General features: G+C 37.7%; 1 long non-coding RNA gene across 1 annotated transcript in view; it reads right to left on the bottom strand.

Moving 5' to 3' along the window:
* Positions 1 to 20,727, bottom strand: part of LOC122812873 — a 102,117-nt gene that overhangs the window by 4,876 nt on the left and 76,514 nt on the right. The window contains exon 6 of the long non-coding RNA XR_006366595.1: positions 15,912 to 15,944. This is a non-coding gene — a long non-coding RNA (uncharacterized LOC122812873). The remainder of the gene's footprint in view (positions 1 to 15,911; positions 15,945 to 20,727) is intronic.

Raw genomic sequence — 20,727 nt, 5'->3', positions numbered from 1 at the left:
AAAGAGTGGAGGAACTCTGTTATTATTTTAACAATGCAGGAACTCCACTTTTTATGTATTTGTTCAGTTTCTTTACTGCACCACATGCAATAAAGGCAACACACTCCATATCTGCGTAACTTTTCACTCTGCACTGTCACATCACACAGTATAAGTCTGTTTATAGGGACATGATTGCAGTATCCATGTCATATTCTTTCTCTGTCTCAGCTTAGACTTCTCCTTTTATTATCTATGTCATTTATTAAACTCCCCACCATTATGTCTTCTTTCAGCTTTTCTTGGTTACTGGTATCTCCACAATGGAACAACAGTCTGCAGAATAATTGGCAGTGGAGTTTTATGGTGTCAAGTTGCCAGCCCAGTGACCAACCTTCCACAGAAGGCACACACATGCACACACTCACACCTAGGGCCAATTTAGAGTGTCCAATACACCTACAGCATGTCTTTGGGATGAAACCAGAGTACCCGGAGGAAACCCCCACGACCACAGGGAGAACATGCAGACTCCACACAGAAGCCACCCCAGCCAAGAATCAAACCAGAGAACCTCTTGCTGTGAGGCATCAATGCTAACCTCTGCACCACCGTGGCTGCCATCTGTACTCCCCATCATTATTAATGTCCAGAATTTGGCAGAGGTAAATAAAGCCTCCATTTGTGTTCCCAACCTGCATTTCACATAAATCTGAGCAACTAAGGACTAGTTCTCCCACTGTTATCACCCAATGTGTAAGCATCAATGAGGCATCCCTAATTTCAGAGCTGTAGTTACAGTGACTGTTCATGTACTGAAACTGGAATGTTGTTTCAAACTCTCGGTCTGCTTAAGCAGAAATGAATGACAGATACAAAGGATATCTAAAGAAGGAGCTGAGGTAAGACAGAATGAGCAGGAGGATTTAAGTGGAAGTACATTTCTTAGAGAATTATGGTGTTTTGTGTAAACGGTGCTAAGGTAGGAGTAGCAGTTAGCTGTACAACCTGCAGGGAGATGAAAAGCCTCAGCATTTTTACTTAAGATAGGCAATTGTGTCCACTTTGAAGACAATTACTTATCATTCCACAAAATTTATTTGGGGTTGCTTGATGTAAATTTGTATTATTTATAGAGGACGTGGTTGTAAGCAGAAGAAGCCTTTATTGCAGCATTGGAATAAATAAACCCATTAAGGGAATCCTGAATACTGTAAGACCAATTTTTATGCTTTCATTTTTTTCTATAGTCTGAATAACATGTTAGTTAAATATGAGTGGTGTTTTGTCCAGATATCAAAATATCTGAAGAGAAAAATGTTTGTAATAAGAAGGTATCTGAAGAGAATAACCTCAGTAATGATACAATATCTGAAGAGAGGTACCTGAGTAATGACACAGTATCTGAAGAGAGTAACCTAAGTAATGATACAGTATCTGAACAGAATAACCTAAGTAATGACATAGTACCTGAAGAGAGTGACCTGAGTAATGACACAGTATCTGAAGAGAGTAACCTAAGTAATGATACAGTATCTGAACAGAGTAACCTAAGTAATGACATAGTACCTGAAGAAAGTAACCTGAGTAATGACACAGTATCTGAAGAGAGTAACCTAAGTAATGACATAGTACCTGAAGAACGTAACCTAAGTAATGACATAGTACCTGAAGAAAGTAACCTGAGTAATGCAACAGTATCTGAAGAGAGTAACCTAAGTAATGACATAGTACCTGAAGAACGTAACCTAAGTAATGACACAGTATCTAAAAAGAGTAACCTGAGTAATGACACAGAATCTGAAGAGAGTAACCAGAGTAATGACATAGAATCTGAAGAGAGAAGCCAGAGTAGTAACACAGTATCTGAAGAGAGTAACCTGAGTAATGACAGTACCTGAAGAGAAGAACCTGAGTAATGACATAGAATCTGAAGAGAGTAATCTAAGAAATGACATAGTATCTGATGAGAAGAACCTGAGTAATGACCTAGTATCTGACGAGAGTAACCTGAATAATTATACAGTATCTGAAGACAGGAACCTTACTAATGACAAAGTGTTTGAAGATAGACACCTTCTGTAATGAGACCGCAGATGTACACACACATTATAGAAGAAGAGTTCAATGTTACACCAACAGCCTCTGCTGGGCTTCTTCATTACTCTGGCAGTTTGCACTGGGGACTAAAGCTCTAACTTGTTACTGAGATGCTTCCTGTAGCAATGATGCAGGGTTTGAATCTTTCCACTTTCTTTAGTTCCACCTCAGTCTATCATTAACAGGGGCAACAGGTACTGACTGAGGTTTCTTTTTTGGGATACACTCTTGGCTAGGCTTGTAAGGGCCCTAGGGTCATTAGCCTAGTAGCCTCCTATGATCCTATGATTCTATGAGACAGTCACCAAGGCCCTTGAGGAGGAGGAATCTGTGCATACAGCCTACCTAGACTTAGCCAAGGCTTTTGACACTATCCCCCCCTCAGGCATAATTGACAAACTCACCCAGGTAGGTATTAACCCATATATCATTAGATGGGTCGCTAAATGGATCACTGATAGAACCCATATAGTGAAAATAGCAGAATCTACCTCCAGCAGCAGACCTGTAACCAGTGGTGTTCCACAGGGATCAGTCCTGGGACCTCTACTGTTTGGAATCTATTTCTCAGAACTGCAAGCTAAAAGTAAAGGTCTGTGGCTGTCAAAGTTTGCTGATGATTGCAAACTGGAACCGGTCAAAGAATCTCCAGACGATATCAGCATCGTACAAGAGGGTCTTACACAAACAAATGATTAGTGCTAAAGTCATAGCCTTAAACTCAATACAAAAAAAATGTATTATCATCCCTTTCAGTAAGAGTGATGCTCCTGCTAACTAACACATCAATAACAACACCTTAAGTATGCACTCAATTGAGAGAGACCTGGGCACACAGTTGACAGCAACCTTCCCTTTGACCACCATGGCTCCACAGTAAACACTGAAACTAAGCTACTAGGTGTACAAATTGACAATCGGCTTAGTTACAACTCCCATCTACAACTAAATATTAAAAAAAACATCAAAAACTAGGTATGCTCTACCGTCAGAAGCAATACCTTACAAGCTCCTCCAAAATCACACTTGCTTCCTCTTTTCTCATCCCCTCCCTTCTCTATGGGGCCCGATTACTGACCAATCTTCAGACCTCTCTAAAAAAACAGCTTTCCTCCTGCTATAACAGAATTGCCAAATTCGCCAACAGCCACAGGTCCTCCACCCACCCACTGTTCCTCTCTCCAAAAACTAAATTGGCTCGAATTACCTAATCAACTCAAATATATACAGCTGACTTTCACTCACAAGCTCATTCTTAGCCCTTCTCTTTGTCCCTCCCTGTCTTCTGCCTTCAAAATGCACCTACCAAATAGAGTCTTAAGGTCTAACAATCAAAACCTATTAGAAGTACATAAACCATCTCATCCCCCAGGCAAACACTTACTATCCTTTAACCTTGCTCGTCTCTGGAACTCACTCCCACCATCCATTCGTACCACCTCTAACCAGTACATGTTCAAAAAATCTCTTCATACATATCTAAGGTCCCAATGGGATTGTTCTTGCTCCCACCCCTCATAAATATATGACATCTTACCTCCTTTATGCTTATGATACTTAACTTTACCTAACAAAGCTTATGTTCCCTCAGAATATCTACTCTGTAATGTTATTTTATGTCTACTTCTGAACAACTCCTCTGAATGTATATCACGTTACTGTTTCAGTTTATTTACCTCTCATTAATCCTCATCAGATTGTATTGATTTGAATAACTCCTCTGAATGTATATCACATTACTGTTTCAGTTTATTTACCTCTCATTAATCCTCATCAGATTGTATTGTTTTGAATAACTCCTCTGAATGTATATCACGTTACTGTTTCAGTTTATTTACTTCTCATTAATCCTCATCAGATTGTATTGTTTTGAATGCTTCTTGAATTTTGAGCTTAAATGTTTATCTCCTACTCTGTATAATCATTATTGTAATTTTTTGTATGTACCTAATTTTGTCTGTATTGGAGCTTTTCTCCCCAGGACTCCATTGAAAATGGGTTCTTTTGGCCCAATGGACTATCCTGGTAAACCAACTGCAAATAAATAAATAAATAAATAAATAAATAAATAAATAAATAACTATTCAGAGGTGAATCTCTGACCCTGCTTTATTGGAAATGTTGCATATCTGTAAGTCAAATGGTACACAGGTTACTCACTCTAAAGACCTTAACCTAGTATGTGACATTAATAGAACCTGCTGGAGTGACAGACTTGTCTCCCAGAGGTTACCACACCTTTGGAACAGACTCCCATTTCTTGTCAAGCAGAGTATCTCATTGGCCTTCTTTAAATGAATTCTGGATGATTGAATGGGCAACCATAAATTTACCCCAGGGGGTCCACCTATGTCCCTCTTGAACAGGAGTGATAGGTGCTGATCATGGAAATAAGGGTAAAACTTGATTAGGCTTGTAAGGATCTTAGGGTATTAGTCTAGTAACCTCATATGATACACACACACACACATATATATATATATATATATATATATATATATATATATATATATATATATATATATATATATATATATATATATATACACACACACACACACACACACATAGACAAATAAAAAATAAATAAAATAAAAAATAAAAATAGATATACAAATACATGTATATATATATATGTGTGTGTGTGTGTGTGTGTGTGTGTGTGTGTGTGTGTGTGTGTGTGTGTGTGTGTGTCTGTGTGTCTGTCTTTATATTTATGTGGTTACAGTTCACTTTGTCAAACACTCATTTGTGCCACTATTTGAACTGTAGCGGATTTTGTAAGAAATGCAGTTTGTGCAAATGGTGAATTGGGAGATGCATGTGTTGGTGGACAGGTGTGAGTGGTTTTGTAGTAAGGCTGGGAGTTTCTGTGCATGTGTATGTTTTGCAGTTAGAGTAGGAGTTAGATAAGGGGATAGTTTCATTGTATGTGCAAATGCCAAGTGTGTGTGTGTGTGTGTGTGTGTGTGTGTGTGTGTGTGTGTGTGTGTGTGTGTGTGTGTGTGTGTGTGTGTGTGTGTGTGTGTGTGTGTGTGTGTGTGTGTGTGTGTGTGTGTGTGTGTGTGTGTGTGTGTGTGTGTGTGTGTGTGCGTGTGTGTGCGTGCGTGTGTGTGTATGTGTGTGTGTGTGTCTGTGTGTGTGTGTGTGTGTGTGTGTGTGTGTGTGTGTGTGTGTGTGTGTGTGTGTGTGTGCGTGTGTGCGTGCGTGTGTGTGTGAGATTCAATGACATTGGATCAAAGGTACATTTGATTGATAGAAAAATCAGATGGTTTAAATGACTAAAAGTGAATTTGACCGAAAAATTCATTCCATCAAAAACAATTTACACAACACATGTACCACAAAACATTTTTTGCTGTGGTAAGCCCCCTTGTATCCCCCTTGACCCCTACACCCACCATATCTCCTGAAATTATATATTGTAACTTCACTTGTGAACAAAAAAAAAAGACCACACACAATGAATAAGTGTTGGCATTAAAACTCAACCAGCTACAGATATGGAGGGGGGTATAACATGACGGTGCCCATTGCCAATTCACACAAAATCTTGTAAACTACTTCCCTTATAACTTCCACAATCAACAATGACTTTGAAATTACCATCTATAGACATCTACAATTTTTAATAAACTGACTTTTCAGCCAAATGTACTTTCTGTCATTTGTACCCCCTAATTTTTCTATAAGTCAAATGTACAAATATCAAATATTAAGTATTATGCTATATACAGATATAGATATAGCGATATATAACTATAGCTATATATGTATTCCAAAACCTTTATAAGTTTAATAAATAATTAAATTTAATAAATAATTTAATACATTAAATTATTTAATAAAGAGTCCTTCATCAGTATATTGAAAGCCTTTAATTGGCCTTCCCTAAAAATTCTTCCAGTTGATGAGACAGTCAGTACTTCTAATACCTTATTCTTAAATACTCTAAACAGCCATGCCCAACTCCACATAAAATAGAGTGAAAATTAACCATGCACTATGTCTCACTACCCAGGCAAAAACTAAAAGTGTATCAGACGCAAAGCTCAAAGAATATCTTAAACTTAAAGCTCCTATTAGCCTGGAGCTTTTTAGAGAATTGCACAATATGAGTAAAAGAACAAGTTAACTTAGATAAAAAATATATATTATAGCCATCTACAACTTCAACACAGGACTGACTCCCAAAAATTTTGGATAGCAATACATAATCTGTTACATTTGTGCTTAAACAAGGAACACAGCTGTTCTCAGAATAGGTTTCCACTAAAAATTGATACCTTATTCAATACCTACTTCATAGAAAGCATTGTCTCCCTAACTAAAATCTTTTCACCCAACCCAGTGATTTTGCCGCCAAGTTAGACCAAAGGCAACATTTTAGCTATGGCTACATCCTTTATCCCTCCACCCCACCCGAGGATCCTCACATGAACCTATTTCACCTCCTACATATATTGCTAGCAATGTCTACTTAGGACCTGTCTTCACATCAATGATAAAAAAATTCACTTAAACTCAAACTTTGCTCCACTGCAGCTGACAACCTCCCACCTTGATACCTAAAGATAACTGCCAATGCCATAGCATAACCAGTCTCTATCCTTATTAATAGATCAATATCTAAATCAAAATCCTATAATTTCTCTCTTCATAAAGGTGGCATTTTGGCTGACATCTCTAATTTTTGGCTTATTGCAATATTATTACCTTTTTCAAAAATTCTTGAAAGATACATCCATAAGAAACTCTTCATCTGTCTTCTGCAAGAATGCCTCTTAACATCTACCCATTGTGGCTTATGCCCAGCACACTGTACAACGCCTGCTCTACTATAATTCACTGATACCATAAAAAATGCAGGTACTTAGGAAAACGTGTTTCCTCTTTGTCCCTTGACCTGTCAAAAGCCTTCAGTACAGTTTCTCTCCCTAAATTCATGTATAAACTTTCTCAGCTTGGCCTGTCTCATTCCTCATTACTGCTGTTTAATAACTATTTACTGACAGGCTCTATTCTGTAAAATGGCAGAATATTCTCTCTTTCCCTAGCTGCGCGTCTCCACTGGTATACCCCAAGGTTCCCTTCTTGGTCCCCTCCTCTTCAGTATCTTTATCAATGACCTCCTTACCTCTGTAGGTCCAGCTTCTTTTAAACAACATATTGATGATTCCATGTTTATATGTGCATCTTATAACTTGTCTCAACTCCTCTAGATCACATAAGAATTTTTTTCCTCATTTAAGAAATCACTGAATAATGCCCATCTACTACTATACAACCCTTAAAAAGCAAAGTTACTGCTATTTTCCCCCCAAAATACCAGATACCTAATAAAGTGAATTTCAAAAACCGAAACTGAAATAGTCTCCAATACAAAACTTCTTGGTATGATTAGAGATAACTTTAAATTTGACCTGTACATTCAAAATAGCATATAAAAAGACTCACCAAAAATTAGGAATGCTCTACAGGTATAAAAACTCCAAATGGAGAGATGAAAAATCAACAAGAAAAGGAGAGTCGTATTGCTGGAACTGAATTCATCCTCAAATCTTGGTAAGTATCATCACATGGTGGACTCTGTTTTTACAAAATCTCATTAAGGCAATACCAATATATAGACTGCATTTTATATGGCATATATCATGTGTAGAGGAGATTAAAAATAAAAAAGATAACTGGGTGCACAAGTCCCAGGATAAAAAAGTGACCAGCCCTGGTAGGTGCACTGTTGCCAGGACTGGAAAGAAAATGACAGTGTAGAATCAAGACATAGAAACATTCCTACAGAGGGGTTAGACCAGGCTTGTACAAGGAAGTAGTAGTCCCCAAAAAACTGACAGGCCAAAAAAGAGCCATAAAGATGATAGAATGGACTATTAAGGCTAAGGAAGACATTTTGTATTGTTACTATTAGGCAAGAAGCCCGCCATTTCCAGATAGAAGATACTCAACAAGATTTAAGAGAGAAATTAGAGTGGAAATATACTTGCACAAGGAAAAACTGTCAAAAGCATCAAATCTAAATTTGTGTTGATTAATACAACAGAGCCATAAACAACATTATATAGACCAAGAAACTTTGGGCCATTTGGAAAAAAATAGTAACAGAGGAAGTGCTGAAATATAAAGTAGAGAACCTAGATATTTTTGAAAGATATAAAAAAGAAACAAGGACATGGGGAAGAAAAAGAGATATGGCAAAATATTTATGCAAAGGAAAAAAAAAACAAACTAATCAATACAAAAAAGCTGCTCCAACCATATTTGATGAGAAATACAGGACAAGGTACCCAGATATGAAAAATTTCACACTATAAAAAATAAGATCACAGTGAGTGAATATAGAACAGAGGATTATTAAAGTAGAAGTTAAACAAATAAAAGCTGAAGTTATGGAATACCTGCAAAGCGAAGGATTTAAAATCTAACACAGGTTATGTCCAGCATGATGGAACAATGAGTCCCCAAAGAAAGGAGAAACAGAGCCGGAGACATCAGAAGAAAAAAATATAGATGTGAGAAAGAAAAAGAGATTTAATATGATGCAATATTTATGAAAAGGAGAAAGCAAAATTAATCAAAACAAAAAAGCAGCACCAAATATATTTGAAGAGAAATATGAGCAAAGAAATCAGATAAGGAAAATTTCACAATACAAAAATAATAAAACAAAGGGAAAAGTAGAAAAGAGGATAAGTAAAGAACTAAATACTGAAGTTATGGATTATCTGTAAAGTGAAAGATTTAGTGTAGAAAATCCAACTCTGGTAACTTCACAGCATGATATAACAATAAGTCCCCAAACTAAGGAGACACATGTGGAACTGGAACCATCCGATTATTTGCCACATGAAGATGCTCTGGGTCCTTCAGCCAGAAACTAGAATAAAAGTTCAGTTGGATTTGTACAAGAAAAAAAGATCAAGAAGCAGTGGGACCTCTGATGCAGACAATGCTGTGAGGTGATTGGTCAATGAGTTCCCATGTGAAAGAGCAATGGACGACACAGGATGCAGCTGAGGAGAATATACCACAGGAAGGTGTTCTAGAACTTTCTGTAGAATGCCCGCAAGAAACAGAGTCCAAAGAATGTGTCCATGGTTTAGAAAAAAAAAATGATCTATAGGAAAAGTTACTTGATTTAATGGAGGTGGATAGAAGTATTAAGATAAATGAAAGAAATAGATTACAGAAAGTCAGTAAGACCCAATATGTTAGAAGCCTAATAAACAAATGACCATAGTAATCAAGACTATTAAGAGAAATTCATGGGATATACCAGAATTAAATAAATAGAATATATTACTGTACAGCTAAACTATGAAAAAGTCTTACCACAAAAACACAGAGCAATAAGGGAAAGGAAAGGAAGGAATAAATGTCGTCATGGAATTATCGAATAGAGAAAACTATAAAGCAATTAAGAAGTGGCACTGTTAGAAGAGTAGGTACTTTTCCGTTATACCCCTACCACGTCTTCACACCGCTGGTGCTGCTGCCTTTTTCATTTCTTGTGTTTTCCTGTTGGCACATCATTTAAAGATTTGTAAGGTTTATTTTACAGTAACATTTTGCTTTTTTTTTTGTCTCCTATTTCCTACAATGTATGATGGTCCGATTCTTAGCCTGTTTTTCAAATATGGAAATTCCTCCCAAGCTACTGGGAGCATATCTCTCAATGAATCAGGGACCCTTTTAAAACTTTTAAAGTTTTTTTTTTTAACTTTTCTCTGTTAATTCGAGAGACAATGACAGAATAAGAGAAAGCAAATTAATATACATTTTCTGACAGTCTATAATTCCTAAATTAAGTGTAATTTACCCTTTCTGGAAAAGTCTCCACTTTTTGGGGGGGGATTAAGAGAGACGAACTAAAATCTTCAGTGAAAATCAGGTGTATATGAGAGGCAAAATGTTACCGTAAAATAAACCTTACAAATATTTTAATGACGTGCCAACAGGAAAACTCAAGAAACAAAAAAGGCATGTTCCCACTTAAAAGACGTAACATAAAGTGACCAAAATACTATTACACTTCTGTAGTGTACCTCATTATAAGGATCGCTTCTCACTGTAAAGTCTTATAAAGTTAATGGTCTTGGCAGTTCCACACTGAAATGACCCATCATATACAGTTTCAAGAATTGTTTTAACCCATATACATAGAATATTAATACGATTCAGTATTCACAAAGTACAAAGTGAAATATTTTAACCATCCTATGAGCTTCTTACCTATTAGTTACTTGTTTGTATGTATTCCACATAAAGTGAGGTAATTAGTGTTCCATATTTTGGAGCTAGAAGGTTGTGGGCTATAGCCGTTGCTGTATAAAGATATACACCAAACAAAATCGGCCTCACTAGCAGTTAAAACTGCTAGTTCTGTCATATTGTTTGGTGGATTTTCATTACTATAACAATAACTATTTCTTAGTCCTGCATAAAACACTACATAATAACAAAAGATGGCAGCACCAGCAGTGCGAAGACGTGGTAGGGGTATAACGGAAAAGTACCAAAGAGTATAGAAGATCAACAAAAATACTTAGAAAGATAGATGTGATAAAAGCAACGTGCAGTATCAGAACAGACCAGGACCTATCGTACACTATTGCAAATAATAAACTAAAGATATCAGCACAGGAAGAAAAACTTAGAAAATATGCAGATAAACATAAAGGAAAAGGAAAAAATAAGGCATTCACTAATGACCCAAAAAAGATTTATAGCAAATTGGGAAGCAAAACAAAAGGAATAGAAACACCACCAAAAACAGAAGAAACAGACATATTTAGGAGAAATATCTACAAAGATCCCGTGGAGCATAACAAAGGTGCTGAATGGATAGAAGAAGTGAAAGAAACAGTAAGAAGTTCAAATGTACAGGATATGAAATTAGATGAAGTAACGGCCACAGAATTTGAAACAAAATTAAGAAAAGCTCTTAAATGGAAACCTCCTGGCCCAGATGCAGTACCTAACTTCTAGTATTAACATCTTTACAGAAAGATTTAGCCATGAGCAGGAACTATTTATCTGCACATCCTGAACAGAAACCTGGTTACAACAGTAAAAAACTTACAAGCTATCCTAAAAATTATACACCGATAACTCGCCTTCTGATGATGTGTAAACTATACATGGGAACTGATGACAACAGAGTTTATAGTCATTTAGAAAAACACTCAGTCATGGCAATAGAACAAAATGGTAACAAAAGAAAGTCATATGGGGCAAAGACTTATCTGTTGTCAATAAAGTCAGAATGGAGAATTGTAAAAAGGGGGAGAATCTAAGTATGGCATGGATAGGTGACAAAAAAGCATATGATAGCATCCTACATTCATGGATAAAGAAGTACTTGCAAATGAATAAGATACACCCTACATTGATCAATTGCATTACAGTGACCACGAAACAGTGGCAAACTACTTTGCAGCTAAGTCATGATAAAAGGCAAATTATTATCCCAGGGATAAAATTCACAGGGGGTATTCCAGGGTGACTCTTTGTCACCGCTGCTCTTTTGTTTTACCCTTAACCCATTAAGCTGCCTGCTTAACAGATTAGGTCATGGTTACAATTTGGCTCGCAGAAAACAACCAAGTGTAAAGATTTCTCATCTTCTTTTTGTGCATGATTTAAAATTATAGTTCCTCAGATGAGGAACTGAAAGCACAAACGTTAAGTTGTTAAAACTTTCTCAGATGATAAAAAAAATGTAATTCGGTCTTCATTAATGTGCAAAGTCAACATTCAAAGCAGAAATACTGCAGCACCAAGAAAATATGAGTCTGGGACAAGAATGTGATATAAAGGAACTTGAGCAGGAGGCAGTGTATAAATATTTGGGAACTGATGAAGGATCAGTAATAAAACATAAGCAAATGTGAACAAAACTAGGTAAGTAATATTTCAGAAGACTAAAAATACTAAAAACAGCCCTGACATCTAGGAACAAAGTCCAAGCTATATACCAATTTGCTCTTCCTGTTTTAAATTACAGTTTTGGGATGATTGACTGGCCCCTAAAGGTATTGGATGAGATGGACAGGAAAACAAGAAAAATGCGTCATGCTTATCAAATGACTTATAAAAATCAGTGTGTCAACATACAGTATGTTCCTCATTCTGAAGTAGATAGCACTCTCCTTGAAACTGATTACATGTATACATCTGCAATCATAGGACTGCATACATATCTACTGAGTTCACCAGATCCAAACATAGTGAAAGTTTTAAAACATGAGAAGAGCAAATCTAAGATGACTTCCCTGCTTAGTTTAGTAGAAACATGTCGGTGTCAAGCAGGAACGGAAATCAAACCAAAAGAAGACAAACATCAGGCAGCAACTGAATGTGCCTGAAATAAAAATAATAATATAAGGAAAAGGATCAGATGAGAAGGCAAGAAATGTGGAAAGGCAGACATACAACTGCAAGTACAGAAATCTTACCGAACAACCTCATGTCGATCAGGATCTGATGCATGAATAGTTAAGGAGAAGTGAATTTAAACCAAAAGATGAAAGGTTAATATTGGCAGCCCATGACAGTGGAATACATACATGCTGGTATACAAAGTCCATTGAACATGTGGGAGAAACAGACAAATACAGGTTTTGTAAAACAGAACTAGAAACAGTTCCACATCTTGTTGCTGGGTGTGATACACTAACGGCAGAGAGCCTGTATAGTTGTTATTGTTTGTCTTTCGGCTTTTCCTGGTTAGGGGTCGCCACAGCAGAACTCCGGTCCGCTAATGATTGGCAGTAGATTTTCATAAACGCTGAGGTGCCAACTCGACGTCTAACCTTCAACGAAGGTATGCCCATTTACGCATGTCTTTTGAACACCCACCCAACTGCGGGGAGGACATGCAGACTCCACACAGAAGGCACTCCCTGCACTCCAGCCAAGAATCAAATGGGAGAACCTCTTGCTGTGAGGCAACAATGCTACCGCTGCACCACCGCGGATGTCTAGAGAGCCTGTATAGTGAAAGGCATAAAATGTAGCAAGACTGTTGCTTTCGGGATTGTGCAAACATTACAATACTGAAGTGGAAACATGAGTCTCAAAGCATTATAGAGAATGATGAAGTTTATATCACATGAGATCACCCATTACCAACAATTCAAAAAATAGATGTGAGAAAACCTGATATAGTAGTCCATGAAAAGAAGACAAAAGTAACACTGATCATTGAAATTGCTACACCCAGTGACTACGGTATCTTATGTAAGGAGAAACACAAAGTCATAAAATACTAGGATTTGCAGACAGAAATGATGACAACATGGAAGAAGTATGCCCAGACAGTTCCAATAGTAGTAGGAGCAATAGGTCTTATAAAAAGGAAATTGTAATCATACTTAAAAATGTTACCAATATATTTAACTCCATATGAATTGCTGAAGGAGTCAGTTCTGGGCACATTGCGAGTGCTGAGAAGAGTACTTTTCATTAACATCGAAGATTGAAACAATACTAATTTTATGAACTTTAATCATACTTTCACTTAGGAGTGGGGCCCATTCCTGTCATGGTACTAGAAACACAAAAGATTTAGAAAAATAAAACTGAGAATAAAAACTTCCTTAATAACACCAGGAAAACCACTCTTACCAATTTCTACCTTCTCCCAGCTTTCTTGAACAGTCGGCCGGCCCCGTGGAACTCCCCTCGGCCGTGGAGGGGCAGATCCGCTCTCATCGGGACGTGCACCCATCCTAACAACTTTCTGACTAGTTATCTAAAGGTATGCTATAGAAAGGTTGCAAAATTTGCTGCCAACAAACAACACCACATCCACCAGTGCATTGCCCTTAAGGCTTTGAACTGGCTTGAACTGCCTCACCATATAGATTACATATAGCTTATTTCCACAAACAACATTATTCACAAAGTCGATGACTGCCCTACGTTTACTCCTGTTCTCCATTCCTATCTCTGTAATAGATTCATCTAATGAACAACATCTTCTCAGCATATGTAAGCCCCACAATCCTCTGGTCAAAGTCTCTTATCATAATATATTGCTAAGAAATGGAATTCTATCTCTCTACAAATTAGATCTCCGTCTGACCTCTCCAACTTCAAACAACTAATAAAAGACTCCTCAAATAAAACCTGGCTCTGCCCTGTACTACCCCAGGCTGAGCTAGCCCCTCCCTCTTTCAACAACCAGCATACTTCTTTCTAATTTCTCAACTCTGAACATATTCAATTTATTTTTAGATAAGGGACAAATATAATTTTGCCAAGGCTATATTATCTAATCATCTGTATTCCAACGAATGCACTCAGTGTGTATAACATCATCTCTATAAACTACAACTTGTGAATACTGTATCTATTGACACTGTTCCTTTCTAACTTGTTACATCTGTGCAGATATTTGCACACTGCATTTATAGGTTTGCACTGTATGAACTGAAATTGAATTTTTACTTGGTTAATATGGCATTGTTCTGTATTAGGCTTTGCAATAACGTTACTTAAATGTAACCATATTATGACAATACGGAGCTTTTCTTCTCAGACCTCCACTGAAAATGGGATATTATCCCAGTCTAACATTCCCAGTAAGCAAAATGTTATTTTTTATTTATTTAAAATTTGCTGACCGTCATAGTCTGACTGAACTATTGGAAGCCCGGGAGAAAAGCAAAATATACTGAAGCAGTGCAAAATGGTAAATTAAGTAGCTAACTATTATTGTATGAATAAGAGAACAACAGCACAAATAACAATTATACAAATAAGTAATTATAGAAGCAGGTAATAGCAAAGCTGGCAATGAAGTTTATAATGTATGCAGATTTGTAAATAGATGTAAATATGTAAATAATATGTAAAGTATACATCAATAAAAAAACTACTCTCTTCAATAGGTGCAGGGGGTTCTTTTACATCCACCTGAGCTACCACCAACTCAGACAGATGAGGCCTCTGTTTAATTTCTCATCCAAAGGAGGGCACACTCAGGAGTGAAGCACCCCACTAATAATGTGATACAGTGTCAGCAGTGCTATTAGATGGATTGGAAATCAATTGCCACTTGTGTTTTACTACTGCAACAATAACTCCTACTGGTGATAACACACTCACAGACAGACATGGACATCTTTTCTAAAGACAGGTCATCAGCCAGATGACTGGAGATGTTTTGATACCCTCTGATACTTTTTAAAGACCCTGTGAAATGAACGTTTTGGACCAACAGTTTTCAAAGGCAGCTGTGCATCATAAGTAGGTAAGTAGGAAGTAGACCTGCAACCCATGGGGGGGGCCACTGAGGAGCTCAGCTCAAATTTCCAGTTGCCCCAAAGCACTGTCTTCTTAAGTGACTTTTTCAAGGCCACAAAGTAGGCACATGAAGGCAGAGGGAATCAAACCTTGTACTACATGAACTACGGCTCACAGCCTTAACCCTCTGTGCCAAATGACAGACTAAAATTGCAACATCCCAGATGGGACTTGAACCCACAGCATCTGGCTTAGGAGAACAATGCCTTATCCATTAGGCCACTGGGACCATTATCAAGCTAGCCCCCTGTACAGCTTTGCCTTTTTGAAATACTTTGAAATAATAACTGTGAAAAAAGGTAAAATAAAATAAAACAAAATAAGTAAAATAGATAGATGATAGATATATATACAGATTGTTTCAGAAAATAAAAAACACAACATTATTCACTCACATTAGGCAGTGCTCATAACAAGATTTATTTCATTTATTAAAGGCAGTGCAGTAATTCATGTTAAATAGAACCTTCTGGTAACTCTTTGTTCCATGTATCCTGTATACCTACTTGGTACATTCTCATAGGAGTTTGCATCATCGCCTGCAATGGAAAAAATGTTGTAAGAATTTATTCACTAGTAGGAAGTCATGGTTATTTCTATAGAAATGTGAAAGAAATACAATCTTTGACTGCATTTAATAACGTTTAAAAGTGCATTTACTTTCTATCCCATATAAGACTGTTGGAGCTTAACCTCCTTATCACTCTTGGATTCAGTATAATATCTTAAACCAGCCGTAACAGGTATTTTCTACTGACTATAACTAAATTTAGGCATTAATAAAAAAACTTAAGATTTTAAATGAAGGAGAGCAATGTTTATTAAATAAACTGCAACATGTGCACCATATTGAATAAAAAAATGTACATACTCAGTGGTGCTTTAGGTTAATTGTAAAGATATAGTGTATTGTAGTTGGCCTCATGAATTTTTCATAAACTTACCTACAACAGTTAAATGTTCCACTGAGACAGATGTTGCCAGTTATTTACTGTGTGCCTTGATGTTTCCCTGTCCACTGTATTTATAGTACGGCACATCTTGTTTTTTTTTTTTTTTTTAATTCATCAGGGTAGGACTGTAATGAAGAGCTGCAGGGTATTTTTCTCCCTTTTAGTAAATAAGTCAGATGAGTAGTGAAACCAGTGTCCATCCACCTTTACGTACAGTTATGCTCATAGATATAACTACATGCATGCACAGAGATGTATGTGCATGCACACAGACACATACACAGACACACACATGCCCACACATGCACACACACACACACACACACACACACACACACACACACACACACACACACACACACACACACACACACACACACACGCACACACACACACACACACACACACACACACACACACACACACACACACACACACACACACACACACGCACACACACACACACACACACACACACGAACATGCACACACACACACACACACACACACACACACACACACACACACACACACACACACACACACACACACACACACATGTGCATGCATGCACAAGTATACTGTATGACTATCAGTGGAAGATCTCCTGCCTCCATCAGCCCTCTCCATGATTACTGTGCAAGTATCATCTCCTACCTATCTCCCTTTGAGTAGGATGGTTGCTATGCGTCAGCTCATCTAAACAACACCACATAATCATCTCAGTATCACACTGAACCTATTCTGTAATCAGCGTCACTGATGGAAAGACATATATGCTGCACCTGTGGGCTGGCTGTGAGTGCAGTTGCTATCCCATGCTTGAGATAACTTCTAGCGGTGCTTATAATTGCTTTTCAAATATTATTTTAATGATATGGAAAATTAGCTTGTAGTTTAAGTTGAATCCAGACTACAAACATTGTTAGACGTTTGTGGCTGTGTAGTCCAGCGGAAGTGGGACATTGAAGAAATTAATGCAGCTTTATAATTATTGGCAGAACCATATTTAATATATTTACATCTGCCTCAGGAGTGAGACCAAAAGAAATTACATGGTCCTTTCACATTCAAGGACACATGGTGTCCCAGTAAGGACACTGGACACAAGTCCCTGTTTTAAGAGGTGACCTAGGATCAGCCAGTAGTACATGACCTACTCTGAAGCAGACTGCATTAAAGATGGAGGCTGTGGCCCCTGTTTTAAGAGGTGACATAGGATCAGCCAGTAGTACATGACTTACTCTAAAACAGACTGCATTAAAGGTGGAGGCTGTGGCCCCTGTTTTAAGAGGTGACCTAGGATCAGCCAGTAGTACATGACTTAACTCTGAGACAGACTGCATTAAAGATGGAGGCTGTGGCCCCTGTTTTAAGAGGTGACCTAGGATCAGCCAGTGGTACATGACTTACTCTGAGACAGACTGCATTAATGATGGAGGCTGTGGCCTCTGTTTTAAGAGGTGACCTATGATCAGCCAGTAGTACATGACTTACTCTGAGGCAGACTGCATTAAAGATGGAGGCTGTGGCCCCTGTTTTAAGAGGTGACCTAGGATCAGCCAATAGTATATGACTTACTCTGAGACAGACTGCATTAAAGATGGAGGCTGTGTCAGCTAAACCAGGTATGCTAAATGCAGATCTTTTTCAGATCATTATCTTAAACAGCTGAACACCATTATGACAAGAAAGGAAAGACAGGTATTCTTAGTTGGATTCCTGCCTTCCACCTTTGCAAAATAGAACAACGGGAAACTGTCAGCTTGGAAGGGTGGAGGGGGAAAGAGAGAGGACACGTGATAGATATACACACACAAAGGGATGTTATAAAAAGATTTAGTTATGTGAAAGCATATCCCCGGGGGTTCCTAAAGAAGCTGGTATGGGTACTTAGATATTTCTGACAGAACACTTCAATGTTTGACCTTTCCTTCAGCCATGGCAAAGTTCTAGAACACTAAAGAAAAGTCATGGTACTGCCATTCTACAAGCAGGAGCTAAAACAGACCTGAGAAATTACAGCTCCAATCTGACTGAGTGGCAATTTAAAGTCATGGAAAAGATATTGAGAGAAAGTTTAAGTGGTTTCCTGGAAAACAACAGCCCATTGGGATATGGATATGGATTAGCATGGGTTTGTGGGAAACAACTCATATATCAGTCTAACCTGACTCAGGTTTTGTGTCTGCATTATGTTGGAACTTGACAAAGGAAACCTGGACAATTTTTTAGAAGTTGACCTCAGTAAAAGCTTTGATACAAGTTGCAAGAGATAGCTTTAAACACCATTGGGGTCTACAGCACAGCGAAGCTGACTAAACTGATGGAAAAGTGGTTGGATGGAACAGGACAATGAGCAGTTACTATGGGAACCCTATCATGGAGGGGGTGGCCATTGGACCTATTTGGCATCTTTACTTCATTCATCACAAAGAACACTAAAACAGAATAATCCATTTTTGAATGGCAACAAAAAAACAGTAATGTGGGAGAAAGACTTGAAAGGAACATAAGGAGAACAGCAGCATGGACTGAGAAGTTGTATGTAAGGTTTAATGCAACAAATTACTCAATAATTCACCAATATTCTAATAATCTCAAAGTGGATTACCAGCTAGGAATTACTCTGAAAAGCAAATTCAAAATGACCTTGGTGTAGTAACAACAGCAGAAAGGGACAACCAGATACAAAATGAGCAACCTGTAGCCAAGGCCAAAGAGATGTTGAGTTATATTATTTGGGTTACAGACTCCACCAATAACGGCCATATCACCATTATGTATATCACTGCTCAGTCGACTGCTAAAGTAGTCTGTTTATTTCTTGTACCTATATGAAGATAAGGATATTCAGTAAATTGAAATAGTCTACAAGGGTAATTAAAGGATTGGAGGACAGTGGATATGAGTGATTGGAGGAACTAAATTCATTCACACTTGAAGATAGCTAATGTGATTGGCACAAAAGTGACTATATAATGGTTTACAGCTCGTGAGAAAGGAAGCGGGAGGCATGCTACTAGATTAGGGGTGCAGAGTCCAGTGTAGACATTGCAAAGGTTGCCTCACTGCAAGAGGTTTTCCAGTTTAATTCTAGGCTGGGATGCCTTCTGTGTGGAATCTGTCCTCCTTCCGTTTGTGTCGGTTTCCTCTGGGTGCTCCGGTTTCCAGTCATATTCCAAAGACATGCAGTAGGTGAACGGGAGACTCCAAATTGGCCATAGGTGTGAGTGCGCATGTGAGTGTGGTATGGAAGAACAACTGAGGCAGGGCTAGACACCCAGCAGTGTGAAACATGGCTCTTGACAGGTGTCACTACTGAAATGATACCCCAACCCATAAGGAAAATGGGGAAAAAGGGGGTTGAGATAGAGCAGCAGTCGATAAACAGGTTACTTGAGTGGTTCTTAGAGTGTAAGCCCACAGAGTCCTTGAAGAAGATCTAGAATGCGAGGGCAGGTTAAAATAAGGGGAATATAAGGAGGCAACTGAGATATTTGCTACACAGTTAAGGAAAGCAAGACAAGCAATCAAAAAACAACTGCCAGTAAAGATTTGAATGCAAATACAGCAAAAGCTTGTCAATTAAGCATTTCCACATGTGGGGCTAGGAAAATAAATAAACCGCCATATTGAATCGAGGAGTAAAAATATGCAATAAGTAGAAAATTAAGATTATTTCTAAGCCACGACTACAATGTTGGGGTCATATAAGTAGAGGAATGCCTAGGTTCTCTTGCCATATGTTTCTTAAAATAAAAACTTTGTCATGTTGTAAAGATCTTCTTCTCTTAGTAAATGTGCAGGCATGTTGTTTCAAATTAGTAAACAAAGGTTTTAATATGCCTTTTGTAAGTGTGCGCTTTCTCTCATTCTGAAATCACATCTGCTGACAAGTGCTATTTGAGCACTTATCAAAAAAGTTCTCTAAATGCAGAAGAATAGATTGATGGTACAAATGTCATACAAGATTATCTTAGTCTTTTCTCAGAGAATTTTTGCTGCAGAGTCCAGAAAGAAAATCAAATTTCAATTCTAGTTCATCCACTCAGTTTTAGAAGACAACAGCGGCAACGGCTGTACGTTTTCCTGATAAAGACTCCTGGTAGTGGACAAATGTGTTGTAAGTATGTGTACTTGGCCTAACATATCATTCAGAGCTATCACCAACCTAATTCAAACAGGAAAAGGCTGCAGTGCAAGTATTACCTAATCGAAACGATAAAGTTAGTGCAGAAAAATATGTTCTAGGCTCACAAAGTGTCCCTTTGATGTATTAAATATTTCACACTTACCCACACAAGTTTCATTTTTTCTGTTAAAAATACCAGAAACTGCATAAGATCAGAAATGTAAAAGGCCGAAT

Source organism: Protopterus annectens, chromosome 10.part0 (genome assembly GCF_019279795.1).
Source record: "Protopterus annectens isolate FY-2018-M chromosome 10.part0, PAN1.0, whole genome shotgun sequence".
Taxonomy (NCBI): domain Eukaryota; kingdom Metazoa; phylum Chordata; order Ceratodontiformes; family Protopteridae; genus Protopterus; species Protopterus annectens.
The sequence above is the reverse complement of the archived record's forward strand: the minus strand, read 5'-3'. Positions and strand labels throughout refer to the sequence as shown.